The 23,033-nt window shown below is 38.0% G+C and overlaps 1 long non-coding RNA gene across 1 annotated transcript; it reads left to right on the top strand.

Moving 5' to 3' along the window:
* Nucleotides 1–582: 582 nt before the first annotated feature.
* On the top strand, nucleotides 583–7,892 carry LOC146466424 (uncharacterized). The gene is made up of 3 exons (XR_014868018.1): nucleotides 583–2,031; nucleotides 4,973–5,002; nucleotides 6,381–7,892. It is a non-coding gene; the product is annotated as an uncharacterized LOC146466424 (long non-coding RNA).
* The last annotated feature ends 15,141 nt before the right edge of the window (nucleotides 7,893–23,033 follow it).

The following is a 23,033-nucleotide window of genomic DNA, read 5'->3' as shown; positions in this document are numbered from 1 at the left end:
AAGGCTAAATCCTACACCAATCTTACCAAACGATGTAACCTTTGTAACACCGAGAAATTCTACATTTTATATAAACCAGACATGGCAACGCTCAACAAACGCAATGAACTCCTGTCAACTTGCAGACACAAGCGAAAGTTTCTTCTCAAGTTCAACTGCATCCCTAAGGACAAATCATAGACTTACAAATATAGCTTCCTATTGTTTTCTACTTTTGAATTTTCTATTTTGTAACGGTTCTTGTAACTGTTTTTGTCAATATCCTACTACTGATGTATATAAACCCCAGCGATGCTACAGTGTATATAGAATTTAACTGATGAGTAGACCAACTTCTCGTTGGTCCACGAAACAGTACTGTATTAAAGTCTATTTGAAACGATATTGAGTAGACAAGTATATATATATACAGGGTTGTTTTAGCCCTGATGAGGGCTGTTCAATGCAGCCGAAATATAGGCTTTAAAGAAAATACTGGTTGTCTTCAATTGTGATTAGTATATTTTTACCCGAAGACTACTATCTACAGTTGATGCTTGTGACAGAATATATATATATATATATATATATATATATATATATATATATATATATATATATATATATATTTAAAATCTTTCACAAGCATCCAATGCGTATAGATGTTTTCTTCATGAAATTATATATGAAACACAAATGAAGACAAGACACTTTTTAAAGGAACACCTATATTTCGACCGACTTGTCGGTCGTCTTCAGGGTGAATGAAGAAAAACCGTAACACACAAATCTATACGTCGCCACCGAAATGCGAAAATGCGCGCTACAACTATATCCGAAAATAACGGTAACAATTCAAACATAAACATAACAAACGCGCGTGCCAAAATATAAAACAAGCGCGTGCCTAAAAATAGCACGCGCACAGTGAGTATATGAGTGACTAGGACAAATAAATGCTAAAATAAGGGAAAAATTACATACAAATTACCCACTAGAATATATAAGTAATTCGATAGAAAAACCAGAAATCTAATTTCGGATACGTTCCCCCTTATTTTGGCTAAAATAGAAATCGCTTTCATTGAGCCCATCCGGCTTCAAGGATCGTAATCGATATGCCCATTGGCCTTCCTTTGCAAGTAGATCTTCTCTTGCATTAACCTTGTCTATTAATTGGATGCTAACATCCTGCAGTCCGTGATGTCCAGGACCATAAAAATGCTTATAAATAAGGTCATCGCTCTCCCTATTGGCAGCAGACATCTTGGAATGGGCTCTTAAACGGCTCTTGTGGTTGTTGAACCTCAACCTAAACTTAGTGGTGGTGGAGCCAACATACTGGAAACCACAAACCTTGCAACATATATATATATATATATAACAAATTGTAAGCCAGCTTGAATAGATGCATCTTGACACATTGCGATAAAGATGTGCAGTATCAGCATGGTAGACATGCAGAAAACACTGTGGACTGGAGGCACAGGTTTAGGCTGTGAAACCACTTGAAACAACGATAAGTTACATTTTGTATGACCTTTATGACTTACAACACTTGAAAATCAGTACATGTATATGATTTTTTTATAATACTCTTTCTGTTAAAATGAAGCATGGGGAGGGGCATCTTCTGTGTTATAGTCTTCAACTTTGGGGAAAAGTAATTGAATTTTGTAAAAGGTCAGGGAAAGTCTTAGATGTTGTCAAAGTGAGTGAAAAGTCAGGAAACTTAAATTTTTCAACTCACATTTTTTCCTGGAGATTATGAAAATGTATTTTCCTGTATATTGATTTGTTTTTAATTATTTATTTTTCATTGTATTATGATTCTATTTTTGTTTGTGTGGTAGAAAATAGAAATGAAATTGACAGTCATTTTGTTTTGGAATTAAATGTTGTGTAAAGTGATTGATTTTGATATTCTTTCAGTAGTGCATGCAAGTGCAGTAGTGTTGGTCAGTGATTTTGATTGAATGCCTTTTTTATTATTTTTCTCCTAAGGTGCTATAGAGGCAAAACCCAAGGATGATGATGACGATGATGATAATGGTAAGTATACTAGACATTATTGTGAGTAAACTTTAGCAAAAACACAAAGTGAAAATCACTAAATAAATTAAAATCAAGTGAACTGTGTCTACACTTGAACCTTGATTACCTCCTTTATCCAGACTTTTTGATTATGGGGACTTTTTCAGTGGTCCCATTTTTTTTTATGAAAACTAATAAGTCATGATGAAGCTCTGAAGCTATCATATGTTTTACATGCATTTGAAAGTGCAATTTAAACAGAATTTTATTTGCTTTTGCAGAGTAAAAAGACGGCTGGCACACACTGTTAGTGACAAAAAGCATTTCATATTAATTAAATGAAATATGATTCGCTTAGACTTGCTCACTGCTTTCCATTTATGGAAAACTAATTTATCCAAGTGGAAGCAAAAAAAAATAGTTATCTGTTTTCATGGGGTGAAGGATAAAGAAAGTTTCATGGTAGAACAAACAAGGAAACTTCCCCACTTTCTTTATTCACCATTTGGACAAAAAATATAATTTTAAGATACAGAAAAAATTATTATCAGAATTGTTTTATCAATCAACTGTTGAGACTATGGAAACACCACAAAAAAGCCAACTAAAAACCATGAAAAACGTGCTGTAAGAGTTGTTCAGCATTTTCACTATTTTTCATGATTGTTTTGAATGATCTAAATCCTTACATGTACTATAATTTTAATATGTTTATATTTACTGCGAAACACTTGGAATGTATGCCATTTGTTGTTAACAACTGCATTGCTAGGGAGGTTTGGGTGCCTGAGACATCCAGGAGCTTCTGGCCACTATTGGCTACCAGCTTTTAGATGAGGACTGCTCTCATGGCTGGCAGCAGCCATGAGCCCCCACGTAGTAAGGGAAACAGGCATCTCTTAGACTGTCAAATCAGTAGCAAGAGGGAGGGAAGGGGTGGCAAAAGAACTGCCTGGAAAACCCTTCCTGTACAAACTTACCCTTAGGCTATGAAATCCACAAGCACATTTAGTTTGACACATGCAGATATGTGCTGACACTGCTGACTATTAGGGAATACAAGAGTTCTTTGTTGTTAGAGTTCTCTGTTTAAGGTTGCTGAACACAGTTTATAATACCTGCACCGCATTTGCCATCTTTTAAAAAAATGGCTAATCCATCGGTCACCAAATTTTGCCAGACATCAGTTAAAAGGATAAACTTTCTTATTTTGATAGCTAAGGTGGCGTGTTTGTCATTGCCATGGTAACATGACTGGATGAAATCAGGTTTTATTTGTTTACCGAAATTGAGTCAATAGATTTTTTCATCATTTGGCTGAAACAAACTAGTCACTTACAATATATACACATGTTAACACTGTTAAAACTGTATTTTAACAGACAGATTTTCAGCTATCTGTTGTTGAGGACAATTTGATTATTTAAAATTTTCTTTGTTAAACTACAAATATCTTTTATCTTCACTTACTAGCCGCTTTATAAAGTATCTCCCTGCCAAATTTTATGAAATTCTATCGAGTGGTTCCTGAGCAACACATGCGTTTCCGAGAAAGTTGATGTGGTTCAAAGATCATGAAATCAATCTATTTTCAATTTTGTGTTTAATTGTGCATGCACTGCATTCAGTTGGGTTCTCATAGCAATGGCAAAAATCCTGCAAAATTCCTGGATTTTTGGCTTCTTGAAACTTTTTTATGTAGTATTCTAAGAAAACACTAAAACCCGCAACAGTGTGTCATTTTAGGAATGAAAATAACACATATGGAACAGGTATAGGACAAATAAATTGTCGCCATGGTTGATTTTTGCAATCTTTGAGTGCACGCTGCCTCACATCAGCACAAGCATGTGCAAAAAAAACTATATTCAGCCTCCTTAAGATCCTTAAGTTTCTGCTTTTGATGTCATTACACCACTATCCCAAGGCCCCCACCTTGTGCGGTTTTGAACCAAACCAGACCAGAGGTGAAATTTCGGGCATTTAGGCTAAAACGCGGTGAAAAAAAAAATCAATTAGAATCAATCTAGCAAATAAAAAAAAGTCTGTCATATACACTTTAATTAAATAAGCATTCTTTTCCCTCCCGAGCTTAGACTCATAGGGAATCTAGTAGGACTTTCATGCGTGTTCGCTGTGAATGCGCGCTTATGATGCAATAATTTGCGCAGTAAGGATGCGCAATGCAAAACAGAGGAATTACCTTAAAATAGCGAAAATATGACATTTTCCCCTTTTGCGAAAAATCTGTCGTACAGATTTTTGTTTATTTTTTGCATCCATGGGTGTTCAAGCAAAGGCAATTTCTAGTTTATTAAATTTTTAAGGTAGGGTTATATGGGTGGATTTTGAGAAAAATGCTATTGAAACTGCTAGCTCCCAGTCCCCCCTTAAAGCACTTGGTTGCTTATTTTAACTATCTTTAGCGCCTGTATGGTTGAAATGTTTCATGTGATGGTTACATACTGTAACAAACAGTAATACGAAACAGGGAAAGACATGTTTTAGCATTTTTAAAAAAAGTTCAAAGTTGGGAAATTTTATCTCTTAAAACTGTAGTAAGCCACTTGAATTGCATTTTACTGCATTAAAAAAGGGGTCGTGTTTTTGGCATTTTCAGTGGGGGAATAACCCGTTTTATTTGGGTTTGTTTTTGTCTCACTCAGTGCTCAAAACTAGGCAAAAATTCTGGTTGTCCTCATGGCAAATGTCAGACAATTTCAGTCTTTATTTTCCTGGTTGCCTGGTTGTTGTTGTTTTTTTTTTTCACCATATATATACCTGTAGGTTCTTGTGAGAAACTAAACAGGCTACATAAAGTTTTTGCATGTACATGTATATCTTTGTTGGCCCTGAGTGTAGGTTAACTGTTGATATTCCAAAAGCTCCTTGTTACATGCGTTATCTCTTTTTTGTTATATTATGAATTATAAATCCGTTTTATTGATTCTTTCAACAGGACCTGCGGCTAAAAGGCGCAAAGGGTCAGGTAAAACTGTTTTGTTATAATTTAGCATAAATAGATTACTTAATGGTTTTATATAGTCAGGGGCGTAACGGATTACTCGACATGAGCAATTTGCAATAATTATGGTAATGCATGCACCTTAAGAAAGTGAGGCCACCTAAGCGGCTTTTTACATGGAGGTGGGTAACCTACCTAGCCGGGTCGGAAAATAAGTTGCGTTAACATGCAATCTTATCACCCCGGGGTCCTGGCTAACCTTTTTTGTGGCCAATAAGCACGTTAACATTCACGTTGACATTGTTGCTTACTTATAAAGAAACCCACATTTCTTGACGAGGTGTGTGCAGGGAAAAAATTTTCCAGAGACAGAATTCAGTCGAATGACAACATGCTGTATACAGGTCGGCTCAATGGCATACGTTAGCCACTGCCATCAAAAGTCCCAAAAGAGAATCTGAAACAATCCGCGTAATCACGCAGGAACGTACAGTCCAGCGTTATAATCAAACAAGAGACTTGTATGATTTACATCAACATAGATGTGGTGGAGTGCCAGAGAGGAAAAGATCTTCCAAGATTTTGGACATTTTTCTTATTCAGAAAACAAGCACATTGTTAGTCACAGCCTGCCGATATTTTGAAAGCGGTACCTAACAAAAGTTGCTGATCAGGAGAGACACGTGATAGCTCATGAATTCTGCTTCAACTTCAAGTGCAACCGTTGAAAGGGCATTCGCGATGCCAAGAAAGGTGAAAACATCGGCTGTGGTCACATCTACGCTCCTAACTATAGTTAGGACAGAAATAACTTAAGTTAGCTTCCAATCAGTAATGTGACCTCTTTTCTGATCAAACTAACTATTGTTAGGAATAAACGCCTTTATGATCCAAAACGATGGATGAACGCGGCCAACATGGATAACCATAGTTGCGTGTTCTTTTGTTACACAACGACACGCCTGTTCAGCAGTTAGTTTTTATCGGTGATGTTAACTGCGCACATTTAAATTCATTGCAGTACTACACTTGAGGTGGCTGTATTTTATGTCAAAAATGTTTTTTTCCTTCGCCTGTTGTTTTTCACACTTGTTTGCTGGTTTTGAATATTTATGTTGACCCGCATGTGCTCCCTCTTGCACGTGCGAAAAAGTAAGCATTCGGATTGGTTGTATGTTTGCACACTAAGGTTTAACCCATGAAGCCTGCTTAGGTATAACTTTAGTTAGCTTGTATTGTTTTGGATCATCGGCGTGTAAATTTTCTAACTATAGTTAGAAAAGAAAGGCGCACGTATTAAACCTACGGCATTTGAATTAGCCCCCCCACCCCCCAATTGAAAATATGGTCCGTGGTCCCTGATAGTGTAAATGATTTAATATATTTTTTTTGTTTTAAAAAGATGATTCTCCCGGTAATAGTGCTGCAGAAGAAGCTAGTGGATCAAACAAGTTGTCACCAGGCAAGAATGTAGCAGTGGAAGGGGAAAAAGGGACAGGCATGTCATCCACATCACAAGCCATAGCAACATGTATAGCATTTTCTTTTGTTTATCATAGCCGCCACCCTGATTTAACTTTAATACCTACAATATTAGCTAGCAATGAGGGTTTTGTGGTGTTCCTTTACGATTCTGAGAAAGATGTTCTCCTAAAGTGTGGTTTGCCTTGGAAGCAAAGGTACTTGTTAGTTTTGTGGGCTGTATTGAACCACCAATTATTTCTCAACTCAGCAAAGGTGAATGAACAATTGAAATTTGGATATCATAAGAATGAAGGAATGCATACTTTAAAGAAGGTAGCAGCCCGAAATATGAAGTATATGGTTGGTCATCTCCAGCGCCCTGTGTCGGCATTCCAATCTCTTTTACATGCTGACACTTACGGGTTAAGAATTGGCAAATGGCCAGGTTAAACAGAAATGTTGTGTTGCTTTTAAGTAGCAGTAACAAATTTTGACGTGTTAAGCTTGTCAATGGTACAGTGCATGGGGTTAGTTGAAGGAGGGCTAAGTTGAAGGAGGGCTTATAGTTCATTACCATAGATGCCTGTTAAGGCACCTAAATATACAGTACTGCTTACTAAAAGCTATACTTAATGCCAAGTGGGGCATATTGCTCCTTGTAAATAGCTGGTTTCGTAAAAGAAATGTTCTAGTCAGAGTAAAACAATTTCCAAAACTTTTCTTTGAAAGTCATGCAAGAAACTATTTAGTTTACTTAGTAACATCTTTATCAGGAAAACCCTTATTTGAAAGGTTTTTCCTGAATTTATAGTCAAGAATTTCCAAAAGATGCTGTGATCAATCATAACGCTTACTATATTTACTCGAATAAGCGCCGTGGCGCTTATTAAATATTTTCCTCCTCAAATGTGGCACTTATTCAAGGGCAGCGCTCATTTAAAAAGTGGAAACAAAGAAGCAATATTTCCTTTTAAGTCAACAGTATATTTGTATGTATTCAAAAAATATAACAGTAACTAACAGAAGTGTCTTTTGATGGTCCCAATTTGTCTCTTCTGGCAGTTTTAAATCGTTTTATGGACAGTGGTGTCTTTACTCAACTTAGATCTCACCATCCCCTTGATGCTGTTTAGAGTTGCATTGTATTGTTTTTGTAGATCTATGGAGATCTTTCAATAAGCGCCACATCAGGATATAATTAACCCCAGCAGGGTTGTCGCTAAGCGCCGGCTGCCGGCGAAATTCGCCGGCTGGGAAAGAGGTCATCGCCGGCTGAATTTTGGGTGGCAAACACTCGGTTAAAAGAGCAATGAACAGTTCTTTAGTTACCCACAAGCAATTGTTCGATTTAGAATAATATATTTTAAGTGAAAAGGTTGAATAAACTCCTGACTACCTTGAGTATCGATGCCATAAAGTAATTGAAATAAAGTCTTGTTTTGAGAACTTGTTTACCGTGTCCTCTTTCCGTTTTCTGCGAGCGCCATCTTGCCAACACGTTTGCAAAAGATTGGGAACGAGTTTGTTACCAGGTATTTGTGTCAGATCGGAGAAAGAATAAGTCTTTCTCTGTAGCATGACAGGGAATGCTTCGTAATGTTTTAATACAGCTTTTAATTGGTTAAATTTTATTGTTTATAACATGTTTATGCTCATGAATAGCAAGAAGAACTGGGCAAATGGAGGAACAACTGAACAAACCAGAAACGTAAACGGTCCGCTGAGTGCTCGCCGGCGAAAACGAACGAACGAGAAACCGAGTGAACGAACCCGCGAAACTGGATGAACAGCTGAACGACCGAGTCGACAGCTCTTTTGTTTGCAGTTCTAAGCGTTTATAAGAATCGATTATCTGATATTCTGGTGCAAACTTAAAAGCACTTATCTTTTCGGCACGAATGGGAAGCGATGTAGCTTTCGTTCTCATTACTTTAATGTTAAGCTTAAGTAAATATTGAAAATCTTAAGCACGAATTTTCATTTTTAATGTTAGAGCTAAGAGTATACACGGCATTCATGAAAAACGGGTTTTAGTTAGATTACATTAGCTGTAGTTAGGTTTTGAATTTTGTTTAGGACAGTTAGGTTATTTCTAATTTTATTACTCCTGATGGATTTTACCGTGTTTAAATAAAGAACTATTCTTCTGGTGGGCTCCCCAAAAAGAGAATTAAGAAAACAGCATAGATTGACGAAGTAAAACAAAGCACTGTCTGCTCAGAAGGTCTGTCTTTCTCCTTAGGGGCACAGTGAACAGACCTGGTAGAGAGTTCAAGGAACGCCAAACAACGAAAACCACACAAAGGAAATATGGAAACGTCAAAGCGAGGGAGAAAATGTTGAATAAATTCAGGGTGAATCTCTGTACCACAGGTTTCAAACTGCGGCACAGCTGACCTTCTCTTTAATGGTTGTTTCTTTCTGCATAAAAGAGCCCCTAGATTTCACCAGAGTGCACCAAGTTGAATTAAATTTTTCAAAATTTCCTGGGGAAGGCCCCCCATACCCCCCTAATGGGAGGGGGCGACCCCCTCCCATAACTACCCCTTCGTCGGCTCCGCCGACGGCAGAAGACACTTCGCGCCTTCTTTAGCCGGCTCAATTTCTCAACTAACCGACAGACAAATTTCTTAGCTACAACCCTGCCCCAGGGGTTAGTTGAAGGGGCTTATTGCTCATTGCCATAAACACCTGTAAAGGCACGTGCATATATTACTGCTATGCTGGATACCTAGTGGGGCATATTGCTCCTTGTAAATAGCTGGCTTCATAAAAAATGTTCAAAGCAATTTCCATAACCTTTCTTTGAAAGTCAAGAAAGTATTACTTTTTTCCTGATTATATTGATCAATCAAATCACCTAAATTAGGATATAATATGGGTTAGTTGGAGGGGCTTATTGCTCATTACAGTAAAGTACATATCACATGAAAAATTTTTGTTGCTTATTTGAAAGGCTTTTCAATGTCAAGTTTAATGGCGTTTTCTTTTTTGGAATAGATTTTTGTGTTTTGAAGATATTGACGTTTTGTATTATGCAAATAGGCAACATGATAATGTCACATTTTTTATTATTTCAAAATGCGTAAATACTGATTCAAAAATATCTCTAGTGGTTTGGTACTCTTTGAAGTTTCAAATCAAACAGGGAACAAAATGAGTCCAGTAGCTTGGTTGTCATGGCAACCTACTTTGCTCCAGTCCCTTTCCATCTCTTATACAAATATCTCAACTTTCAACCTCACAAAGTGAGAGAGAGGGTCCTGATACTTCCCATATTGCCTAAAAGATTCCTTAATAGATTTTTTGGGGTAGACGATTTTTGTTCTAAAAAAAAACAACTGGGAATTTCAGTTTATATTTTGAAAAGGGCCAGTAACAAAAGTGTTGTCATGGCAACAGCATGACAGCCATCATTTTGCTCCCCTTTTGACTTTGAATGATGGTGCCAAGTTTGAAGATCACTCCAGAAATATTTTCAGAGATATTGAATCAGTATTTCCGCATTTTTAAATAGTCAATATTATGACATCTTCATGTTTGCTTATTTCTACATTGTAAAGCCTTTCAAATGAGCAACAAAAATTGTTCATGTCAAATGCAATTTAAGGCACGTGTGTTTATTACTGTTATACTGTATACTGGTTTCATAAAAAAATGTTCAAAACAATTCCCCAAACTTTTCTTTGAAAGTCAAGAAAGTATTATTTACTTTATATCATCTTAATCAGGAAAGCCCTTTTTAAAAGGTTTTTCCTGATTATGTATAATTAGAATTTGCAAAACATGCTTGAATCAGTCGTAACACTTAAATTATTTAGGATATAATAATTAAGGGTTAGTTGAAGAGGGACTCATTGCCCATTTATACCACGGTCGGCACACACTAGGGGACTAATAGCAGGGACCAGTTGGTTAAAGCTTAAAGGTGGGGCATATTGCTTCTTGTTAATAGCTGGTTTTGTTTCCCTAAATTTCCTAAATTTTCCCGGTCAAATTCCCAAAAAAGTCCGGAGTTTCCATTGGCAAAACTCCTGTAAAAAGGCAAAACATTTTCCCATGGAGCGCTCTTCCCCAAAATACAGGGACTTTTATTTGAATCTGTCAATCAGTTCGCATGCGTGTAACATAACTTCCAGTGAAAGTTGACTCCCGGTTCACTCTTATCAATATTGTTAAAAAAAAAAACAAATTTCCAAACCTTTTCTGTGAAAAAAAAGAAAAAAAATCAATATGATCTTTATCAGGAAAAACCATATTTGCAAGGTTAAGAATATTATACGTAGTTCATTACTTATTGAGAATGTTTTTAAAACATCCATTTTCTGAGGGCCACTGCAATACATTAGCACATTACATTTACTGAAATCACTTTCTTGAATTTAGTATTAATTTATAGCACTGTCAGTGGAATTGTTGATCCTATCAACAGTGATGTAAATACTTATTATTTTTAAATGAGTGAGAAGTTAAGAAATAAAGACCAGATGTATGAACATGTCTTGCCAGTTTACCTGATAAGATAATTTGATTTCTTTGCGAGCTATTTTAATCGCTTTAACCGAAAGTTGCATGTCACCCAAGCGTCTATAAAACTTTTAAAGTGATTCGGTTTTCTTGCAGCCAGGAAATAAATATTGTTTCCCACATGGCTAGACTACAACACATCAAGAACAATGTTTCCTTGTTAAATTTTTATTAGAATGCTAAGTCGTGACCTACATATTAAATACAACAGATACCTACATTCAACATAATGTCTTCTTTGAGTAGAATAAGTATCGTAAGTAGTCGTTTCCTTGGGCACTTTTTAATGTGCCTTGAACCAACTTATGAGGTCCTGTGACCAAATTATCAGGACCCTACAGTACACCTCATTCTGAAGGTTATTTTCAAAGAACTATGTACCTATGAGGAGTTTTTCTGCGGGGACCTGAAATGTCCCCATAATTTGAATTGAACAGACCCCACTTCGTTGGTGTGTTTCCATGTCCACGCCGGTCCCCATGAGTGTGCAGGGGTGAACCCAATTAAAAACAAACCTTGCCGACGCCAAGTCAGCATAATCGAATTATTTTGACATTTAATTTATGGGAAACCATGCGGGTTATAAACGTTTTATGCCAAGCCCATGACTTACTTTCCACTTATCTGGACGTATCTGTGATGAATTTTCCTATTGACCTAAAATCCTTCCATGCGATATTTTATTAGCAGGCAAACAGGGACAAGATTTATTGGTAATTTTCCAAAAGTAATTCAGTTATGTTCAGTGAGTAGGAAGTGTCATTTTCTTTGTTGAACCGCTAATGACTTCAGAGAAAATTATTTTTGGATTATCGACGGTAAATGAAAGAATGGCTAATTGAGTCAGACACCTGACATTACACGAATGCACTGTTGCGTTCTATTCCAAATAAATACAGCTCCTTTCTTGTTACAATGATTCTGTGTGAAAATTTTAAGTAGTCTCTCGCACGAGCCAATTTTCAAGGCGGAACATCACCTTTTTTTTTTTATCACAGAGCTGGTTTCACTTGAGTGTCGAGGCAATTTGCGTTAACAGTGCTTAGTGATTGGCTTTAAAAATTCGCGCCACTTTCTTAACCAATCAGAAGTAAAACCAAAACCAATCGTGACTTGCTCGCGCTAGCCTCCTACGACGACAGTCACGATTGGTTTTGGTTTTACTTCTGATTGGTTAAGAAAGTGGCGCGAATTTTTAAAGCCAATCACTAAGCACTGCGTGGGAGGCTACAAATTTAAGTGTCTTTTATCAATTTATGCTATTCATTAATCTTACGGGGATATCGTGTTGCAATTACACGAAGCGCGATTTTAGTGTCGTCACGCAACGCTCCTTCCCACAAACAGTCGATTTATTGAAAGCAGAAATGAGCTAGTAGAATAAAGGTTACTTTGAGAAAGCTGTTTCCAAACTTCTTTGAAGTTCAGTATGCTAATTTGCAACTTCTTCATCCTAAGAAGTTCTTTACAGTTTACAACGTTTGTGAAAGCACTTGGTATGAAGCTCACTTTAGAGAATCTTAGCATTAAGGTATATAACAAATTCATTCCATTTGGGGACCGTGTGTACCGCATAGAAGATGTCAAAATGCGGCAATAATATCAGACACGCTACTCGCCTGAGGTTCATTAGCGTACTTCTTTGTTCTTGCCATATTTTGACGTTTTCTCCACGTTCAGCAATAAGGTGCGCACGGCCAAAATGGAATCTATTTGTTAGAACCGACCGTTAAAACTTCAGATCTATCAACACATATACCTCTTATATAAAAATCCGTCTATTCGACAAATTTCAAAACAAGCAAAATGACTCGTATCACGGATGAACTGATAACAAGTGTCGGTGATTTTGCTCTTGTTTACATTTACAATGTAAATACACGTTGTTATCCTGACTGAGCTTAATTTAACCTGTGCTCGTGTAAAAACTAAACGTTTGCGTTGAATTAAAATGTCATGGAACAGACAGTCTAAATTTAAGAGAAGTGGGATAATTTTACGGAACGGTCGATTTCGGAAATGCGACAAGAAAATACTATTTCGGTCCAATTTCTTATAGCGTAACTCTCCAGAAGCCTACTTTATCCCAAATGAAAGTGACGATTTGTGTTAATCTTGCCGGGGCTTTGTCATCATGGTCTTTCGAAGAATGGCCCATTTTGCCGATCCAACAAAATTGTACAAATGTAGCCCGCACTTTCGCGTCACTGTCTTTAAAGACATGCCTAACGTATTTTCCAAATTGGTGAAAATTGGCAGATTGATGCAGATCGGTAAACTACCCGGCCTTTCTCATCGTTGCTAACTCCACATTGGCGAAAAGTGGCATTCCAACCCAGACAAAACGTATCATTGTGACTTCCATTTTGCAGATTAGTGCAAATTAATTATGCTAATCTTGCCCGTTCTTTCTTATCATCCTCTCTACGGACATGTTCCCAACTTCAAATTTGTGAAGAGACATTCTGACCCAGAAAAAAACTACTTTTCACTCTCCTGCTTGGGTTTTAATCAATGACCATGAAAATTGAAGGAGATGTTAACAGCATAAAGAAGCCTACCATACCTTAGCGACAAGGTGAAAGGTCAAAACCAAAGGTCAGGAGGAAGAAAAATATGCCCCACGACCTTTGCTTTTAACCTTTGACCTTTTTACCTCCTGAGTTAAGTCCACTCGTCAAGGGCAATACGGTCACCTAGTTTCAAGGTCACAAGTGCTAATCTGGCGCTCTCTTTCACATCATCCTCTCTAAGGACATGTTCCTAACTTCAAATTTGTGAAGAGGCATTCTTACCCATGTAAAAGGCACTTTTGACTCTCCTGGTTTTGAATTTTAATCAATGACCATGAAAATTGGATGAGACATTAACAGCATGAAGAAGCCTAACATACGTTAGCAACAAGGTCAAATGTCAAAACCCAAGGTCAGGGGAAAGAAAAATAAAAGCCACGTCCATGGCTTTTGACCTTTGACTGATTTCCTCCTTGACCTAAGTTTAACCGTGAAGGACTATATGGTCACCAAGTTTCAATGTCAACAGTCAAAAGCAAAGGTCACAGGGACTAAAAACGCATCGTATCTTTTCCTAGAAAAAAACTACTTTTTACTCTCCTGAGCTCGGGTTTTAATCAATGACCATGAAAATTGGAGGAGATGTTAAAAGCATGAAGAAGCCTACCATACCTTAGCGACAAGGTGAAAGGTCAAAAATGAAGGTCAGGAGGAAGAAAAATATGCCCCACGACCTTTGCTTTTAACCTTTAACCTTTTCACCTCCTGAGCTAAGTCCACTCGTCAAGGGCAATACGGTCACCAAGTTTCAAGGTCACAAGTGCTAATCTGGCGCTCTCTTTCTCATCATCCTCTCTAAGGACATGTTCCCAACTTCAAATTTGTGAAGAGGCATTCTTACCCATATATAAAAGGCACTTTTGACTCTCCTGGTTTTGAATTTTAATCAATGACCATGAAAATTGGACGAGACATTAACAGCATGAAGAAGCCTAACATACGTTAGCAACAAGGTCAAATGTCAAAACCAAAGGTCAGGGGAAAGAAAAATAAAAGCCACGTCCATGGCTTTTGACCTTTGACTGATTTCCTCCTTGACCTAAGTTCAATCGTGAAGGACTATATGGTCACCAAGTTTCAAGGTCAACAGTCAAAAGCAAAGGTCACAGGGACTAAAAACGCATCGTATCTTTTCCTAGAAAAAAACTACTTTTTACTCTCCTGAGCTTGGGTTTTAATCAATGATTATGAAAATTGGAGGAGATGTTAAAAGCATAAAGAAGCCTACTATACTTTAGCGACAAGGTGAAAGGTTAAAACCAAAGGTCAGGAGGAAGAAAAATATGCTCCATGACCTTTGCTTTTAACCTTTGACCTTTTTACTTATTGAGCTAAGTCCACTCGTCAAGGGCAATACGGTCACCAAGTTTCAAGGTCACAAGTTAAAAGCAAAGGTCACAAGTGCTAATCTGGCGCTCTCTTTCTCATCATCCTCTCTAAGAACATGTTCCCAACTTCAAATTTGTTGAGAGGCATTCTGACCCAGAAAAAAAGTCACTTTTGACTCTCCTGGCTTTTGATCTCTGATCACTTCCCCCCTTGACCTAAGTTAAACCGTCAAGGACTACATGGTCACCAAGTTTCAAGGTCAATGGTCAAAAGCAAAGGTCACAAGGACTAAAAAGGCCTTAACGACCCAAATGACTCAATTGACTTAGATGACGTAATTGACAAGGATGATCCAACTGACTTGGATAATCCAATTGACTTGGATGATCCAACTGACTTTAAGGACACAACTGACTCAATTGAATTGGATGATCCAACTGAGTTGGATGATCCAATTGACTTGGATGACCCAAACGAACTCTTTGTTAATTTTAGCAATCGCATTTCGAACGTCGCCATTCATTAACGGTTTGTACTTTGGACGGATAGTCACAGTCTTCTAACAGATGTTTTTATCAACAGTTTTGCGAATCGCTGAAACAAGGCCCGGTAAGCAGCGTGAACATCATTACAGTCGTCTATAGGCATCTCTACCAGTCACAACTCTGTAGAGTAGGATTGGCGCAGTGTCAGAGCACTCGCCTTCCACCAATCGCCAATGGCCTGATTGCGGGTTAGATTTTTCCCCGGGTACTCCGGTTTTCCCCTCTCATCAAAAACAAACATTTGATTTGAGTTGAATTGCTTTGATATAATAAGGAGATACCCTCGATAGGGATACCCTCCGGCGTATCCTGTTGATGGTATTGATGTTTACATTGATCAGAACGAATAAAGACAAAAAAGTATGATTATTAATGCCTTGACCTTTGATTCGACAAATCCCAAACCTGTACGTTTAACAATCCCTCTCTATAAGAGAAGCCCCAATTTTGGCAAAAATAAAACAATGATTGTACAAAAAGAGCGCAAAGTTGGTAATAATTGAGTCCAGTAACTTACTACCAGTTTCCGTAACTCGAGGTGGTTCAGATAATGATTATTACTACAAATATGACAGAAGTTGCTACTCTCTCTTCTTTACTCTTCTCTACTCTCTCTTGACCTCTTTTCCAAAATAGTACTTGCACAAAGTGAAACTTTTCTGTTCCTGTACAAAGCCCTCGCTAATTAACATATTTCAAAATGTTAAAAGATTGTTTAAGTTAACACAAACATATTAAGTAAAACCATCGAACAGCTTCTCTAAGTATCCTTTTGTATTCCTTCTTCCCTGTGTTATTGCATTTATAGTATGCTTTGAGGGAAACCTGATTCATTTGAATGTCGACTTAACTTACTCCTTTTGGTGTCCTTTATACATGTAATCAGGCGAGAGCCCTAAGGGCGGGTAGCGGGAGTCGCACAAATGTGGGCAGCCAGATAAAAAGTACAAAATGCGAGCAGGAGTAATCGAAAAAGAGGGTGGGAGTCAGGAACATGGCAAATAAAAAAGAAGACTCTACATATAGGACTGAGGTAAGGTGAAAAAGAGCTAAGTCGAAGTTCAGACATCTGTAAGCACAATAGAGCACAATAACGATTCTTCTTCTTCTTCTTCTTCTTCTTCTTCTTCTTATTATTATTATTATTATTATTATTATTATTATTATTATGTGTTCGCGAGGGACCCTATAATATTTAGTGCATGAAGCGTGATATCTGCGTATAAAGCATGAACGCTTCAGCGATAGAAAAGGGTAGGGAATTTATGAGACAAATAAAACCAGGGCCACCTAGTTGTTCATTTCGCTAACATATCTGATCACAAAGGCTTTTTGACTCAGAAAGTTGGGTGAAATGGTGACCAAAATGTACAAATATTTTGTTTTATCATTCGTAAGCTCCCCACTGGTCTGGCTACACTAGTCAGAATTTCTTGCGCAAAGGGATCAATCGTGATTATCACAATGTTGGCCAAATTATTCATTTAAGAGGTGATACCTTGCAAAGAAGAGACGAGTGCATTTCGATCGAATCCTGCGATAGAGAGAAGAAAGACAACAACAGATTTTACAGTAAAAAAAATTGGCGGGAAATTTGACACAAAAAAGTTAACGGTAAATAATGGCCCAAGAACAGAAAATTCTGCCACATGATGGCGTAATTAAAATGTAACATTCATGTGATTTAATATCAATGTAGGTGATGAAGCCTTGCTGTAAAGGGCGCTAACTAGTAAGTGCGTTTCGATACTGAACGCAGGTAATTTTTGGCCGGGAGATACAGTGACCTAATTCAGTGTAGTTCCAGAGTCCCCACATGTTCTAAACGCAAATTGTCTCGCGAAATGCTGTTTTCTATTATTGGACAAATGACAACAGAGCCCCCTAGTCGTTCGTTGCAGTAAAATATATGTTTAGAATAGCTTTCGGCTCCAAAAGTCTTGTTTTACAAATTGTGATGAAAAGCGCTGCTAGACTTTTCTCGCTTGAAGTGTCACCTCAAACTCTCGCCATGAGTCAGCTTAGGATCCGGATTATAAACACCGGGAAGCGGGTACATGACTTGTTACCCCTGTGTGCTTACGAAACGCGAAGTGCTTAAAACCTCGCAAAAAAAAAATTGGGAGCTGTACATGTGCAGGTATGAACATTCGCACAGTAGCTGGATCTAAAATGTTTGATTTTCTCCCTGCTTAAATCTGGTGATACTAGGCCGGTCACTTCATCGCAGGAGATCGCTTTTCGATGCTAGTTTGATGGTGGTTCTTGTAAAGGTTTTTAAAACGATTTGTTAGTCTCAAACGTTTATTCCCTGCAGAACAATATTGTTGCTGCATTCGTATTCTCGAAGTCAATTTAACTCGAGCGCCGTTTTATAGTCTCGAATAACTGATACTAGTTTCATACTCTAAACAATAAATTATGTTTCGCCAAAGAAATGTCTAGTATTATCTGTAAAACACGTCCTAAAAGATATTCTGAGAAACGAACCGTCGTGTTCTTCTGAGTTAATAACGAAAATTTCTTTTCACGTCATTTTGATCAAGGTTGACATCTTGTTCTCGCAGCTTAATTACTTTCAGAAGGAAGAGTGAACCATTGGTTAATTTTGCTTTGCTGATAAGGAAAACAATGCAAGCCAAAACAGCCACATGTGAAGGAAAAGGTGGTAAAGGGCTGAAAATGCTTCCATTAGCTAAATAGGTTGACTCAACGTTCACTGGCGGTTTGTTTTTGGCTGACAGCTCAGTTTGTTCCGTTTGACTTTAATGTTATCTTGTGTGCCCGTGAGCCAATGTCGTGAAAACATGCCACGGACTTAAGAGGACCAACGCAACCGCCAGCCGGTGAACTTTCAAAGATAAGAAAGATTAAAGGAGAATTTTTTTTGTTTGTATAGTACGGTCCCCACTTCTCCGATTCTGGAGCAATGGAAAATTAAGGGGACCAAAGGTGATTGAAACTTGTTCAAAGATAAGAAAGATGAAAGGACTTTTTTTTATCTGAGACATTGCAATGAATTTATCAATGGATTTACTAAGATAATGCTTTATTCGAGTCCCCATAATGTAGATAAGATCTGAACCAAGTGCAAAATGTTACTTCGTGACAGTGAATTATCTCTACTGCCAAGTATTTTGGCTAGAATTTTTTTGTTGTCGGTTCGGTGACGCATTACATGTACCACACAGCAGAGCAGTTCACGAGGAACGCTTAGCTAGGCTATACGGGTAAGCTATAAATCGTTATGTTCCTAAGGACCCTAAGTTGTTAATTCTCTGCGCTACGTTGTCCTGTTGAATACGTTTTGGGGGATTTAGAGCCTACTGTTAAATAGGGTCCCCACAAGGGTCTGAACACAAAACCTTTACGCAGTGTAATTAACTGATTGCTGTGAGTATTATGGTGAATTTATGCTGTGAAGCGAAACTAAGGAGCCTTTAATGAAAACAGATCGCTATGTTATAGGTGAGGTGTTCATAATTTACCTAGTCATTAGTTTAGGCGAACAATTTGACTCAGAAATTCGGATAAAACTGTGACGAAAAACCGGATTAGTTTTTTCTCGACATCCACCAGTGCGTATAACACAATGTCACAATGAACAAGTCGCCGACAGAAAACTGAAGGAAATTTATCTTTCAAAAAAAATGATAATAAAACCAGAACCACCTAATTGCTCGTTTCTGTAAAGTATCTGATCGAAAAGCCTTTTTCGACTCGGAAAATCAATTGAAATGCATGGTGACCAAAATGTGCAGCTGTTCTGTTTCACTAGTGGTCTGGCTACACTCTGCAAAATTTCTAGGGCAAATGTAGCAATTGCGATTAGCACAAAGTCTGACCAAATAATAGCTTTAATAGATGAAGCATTGCTATAAGGGACGAGTCCATTTCAATCGAATCCTGTAACAGATAGACTGCGATAACTTCGACAGTAACAAATTTTGCTCACGATATCACGTAACAAATGTAAATGATGTAATTTTAAAATATGAATGTCTAGTAAGTGCGTTTTGATCGAATGTAGGTAATTTGTTTGGGGCCTACTTGTTACTAGATGGTCCCCACATGGTCTGGACATACCGGTAACATTTTCTGTCGCGCTGTGTAACGGATTGTTATTATTATCATCATGATGAATTTATATGACAAAGTGAACTAACTATCCAACCTTTTCAAAAAGTTGATCGTTATTTAAGAATTTTTTTAGTGCAGAATTTACCTAGCGGTTAGTTTCGGTAAAAAATCGACTTACAAATTCAGTCGAAGCTCTGCCATGTGTTCGGGATGGTCCCCATAATATTTAGTGCAATGAAGCGTGATGTCTGCGTATAATGCATGAACCCTTCAGCGATAGAAAAAATCTGGGAATTTATGAGAAAAATAAAACCAGGGCCACCTAGTTGTTTATTTCGGTAACATATCTGATCACAAAGGCTTTTTGACTCAGAAAGTTGGGTGAAATGGTGACCAAAATGTACAAATGTTTTGTCAGGAGCCCATTACCATCGTACTCCCCAATGGTCTGGCTACACTTGGCAGAATTTCTTGCGTAAAGGGATCAGTCGTGATTATCACAATGTTGGCCAAATTATTCATTTAAGAGGTGATACCTTGCAAAGAAGAGACGAGTGCATTTCGATCGAATCCTGCGATAGAGAGAAGAAAGACAACAACAGATTTTACAGTAAAAAAAATTGGCGGGAAATTTGACACAAAAAAGTTAACGGTAAATAATGGCCCAAGAACAGAAAATTCTGCCACATGATGGCGTAGTTGAAATGTAACATTCATGTGATTTAATATCAATGTAGGTGATGAAGCCTTGCTGTAAAGGGCGCTGACTAGTAAGTGCGTTTCGATACTGAATGCAGTTAATTTTTGGCCGGGAGATTATAGCGACCTAATTCAGTGTAGTTCCAGAGTCCCCACATGTTCTGAACACAAACTTTCCCGCGCAATGCTGTTTTCCAGTATTGTTGGACAAAATAATGACAACAGGGCCACCTAGTCGTTCGTTGCAGTAAAATATCTGTTTAGAATAGCTTTCGGCTCAAAGAGTATTGTTTTACAAATTGGGATGAAAAACGCTGCTAGACTTTTCTCGCGTGAAGTGTCACCTTCAACTCTCGCCATCAGTGATAGCTTGGGATCGAAATTAAAAACACCGGAAAGCGGGTACAAGACTTGTGACCCCCTTTTGACCCCTGTGTGCTTACGAAATGCGAAGTGTTTAAAATTTCGCAAAAGTTCGGGAGCTGTACTTGCGTAGGTATGAACATTCGCAAAGTAGCCGGATCTGAAATGTTTGTTTTTCTCCCTGCTGAAATCTGGTTTATAGGTTAGCTTTAAGAGATGAAGCTTTGCTAAAAGGAACGAGTGACAACGAGTGCATTTCGATCGTATAGACTGCGATAACTCAGTTCGACAGTAACATATTTTGCTCACGATACCATGTAACAAATGTAAATGATGTGATTTTAAAATATAAATGTCTTGTAAGTGCATTTCGATCGAATGCAAGTAATTTTTTTTGGGGCCTACTTGTTACTAGATGGTCCCCACATCAAGGACTTACCGGTAACAGTTTTTGTCGCGCTGTGTAACTGATTGTTGATATCATCCGGTCATGATGAATTTATGTGACAAAATCAACCTACTATCCAACCTTTTCAGAAAACTGATCGTTATTTAAGAATAATCTTTTAGTGCAGAATTTACCTAGCGGTTAGTTTCGTTGAAAAATCGACTTACAAATTCAGTCGAAGTTCTGACATGTGTTTGCGAGGGTCCCCATAATATTAAGTGCATGAAGCGTGATGTCTGCGGATAATGCATGAACGCTTCAGCGATAGAAAAGGGCAGGGAATTTATGAGAAAAATAAAACCAGGGCCACCTAGTTGTTCATTTCGCTAACATGTCTGATCGAAAAGGCTTTTTGACTCAGAAAGTTGGGTGAAATGGTGACCAAAATGTACAAATGTTTTGTTTCATCATTAGAAGCTCCCCACTGGTCTGGCTACACTTGGCAGAATTTCTTGCGCAAAGGGATCAATCGTGATTATCATATTGTTGTCCAAATTATTCATTTAAGAGGTGATACCTTGCTAAGAAGAGACGAGTGCATTTCGATCGAATCCTGCGATAGAGAGAAGAAAGACAACAACAGATTTTACAGTAAAAAATTGGCGGGAAATTTGAGACAAAAAATTTAACGGTAAATAATGGCCCAAGAACAGAAAATTCTGCCACATGATGGCGTAGTTGAAATGTAACATTCATTTGATTTAAGGACGGTGCCTACTAATACCGAAATATTTTTTTGCTGTTTATGACTATGCGGGAAAAGCAGATCTTAGCAAGGGCTATTGGAATCCAAAAAGAAAATTGGGGGTAACCACGCATTTTTCAGAGATAATTAAACAGTAATATCTCTAAAAAACGCCAAAATATAAAGCAATGTATGGGATTTTTTCCTAAATTGAAGCTTAATTATCTCTGAAAAATGCATGGTTACCCCCAATTTTCTTTTGAGATACCAAAAGCATTTGGTAAGTTCTGCTTTCTCCGTATAGTTTTAAACCGCGCAAAAATATCCCCGTATTAGTAGGCACCACCCATAGGAAACCCGAGTATCTCTCGATGCGCAGAACGTATGCGCAGTAACAATAGTAGGCACCGTCCTTAATATCAATGTAGGTGATGAAGCCTTGCTGTAAAGGGCGCTGACTAGTAAGTGCGTTTCGATACTGAATGCAGTTAATTTTTGGCCGGGAGATTATAGCGACCTAAATCAGTGTACAGTCGACTCCCGATAACTCGAACCTTCAAGGGAAATTGAAAAAGGTTCGAGTTTTCGGGATTTCGAGTTATCGAGGGTAAAATTATATAGAAAATGACCGGAAGGGAAAGGAAAATTGGTTCGAGTTAGCGCGAGGTTCGAGTTAGCGAGGGTTCGAGTTATCGGGAGTCGACTGTAGTTCCAGAGTCCCCACATGTTCTGAACACAAACTTTCCCGCGCAATGCTGTTTTCCCAGTATTGTTGGACAAAATAATGACAACAGGGCCACCTAGTCGTTCGTTGCAGTAAAATATCTGTTTAGAATAGCTTTCGGCTCAAAGAGTATTGTTTTACAAATTGGGATGAAAAACGCTGCTAGACGTTTCTCGCGTGAAGTGTCACCTTTAACTCTCGCAATCAGTGACAGCTTGGAATCGAGATTATAAACACTGGAAAGCGGGTACAAGACTTGTGACTCCTGTGTGCTTACGAAACGGGAAGTGCTTAAAATTTCGCAAAAGTTCGGGAGCTGTACATGCGCAGGTATGAACATTCGCAAAGTAGCCGGATCTAAAATCGGTTCAGTTGATTTTTTCGCTGCTTAAATCTGGTTATGGTAGGCCGGTCACTTCATTGCAGGAGATCGCTTTTAGATGCTAGTTTGGTGGTGGTCAGTTGTTAAGGTTTTTGCAACGATTTGTTAGTCTGAAACGTTTTTTCCCTAAAGAACAATATTGTTGTTGGTTCGTATTCTCGAAGTCAGTTTAACTCGAACTTCAATTTGAACATGTGCATGTTCACAGTGTGGCAGTCAATCACTACTGCAACCTC

This window comes from Pavona decussata, unplaced genomic scaffold, assembly GCF_977016875.1.
Source record: "Pavona decussata unplaced genomic scaffold, jaPavDecu1.1 SCAFFOLD_144, whole genome shotgun sequence".
NCBI classification, from domain to species: Eukaryota; Metazoa; Cnidaria; class Anthozoa; order Scleractinia; family Agariciidae; genus Pavona; species Pavona decussata.
This window is presented reverse-complemented; position numbering and strand designations above follow the sequence as displayed.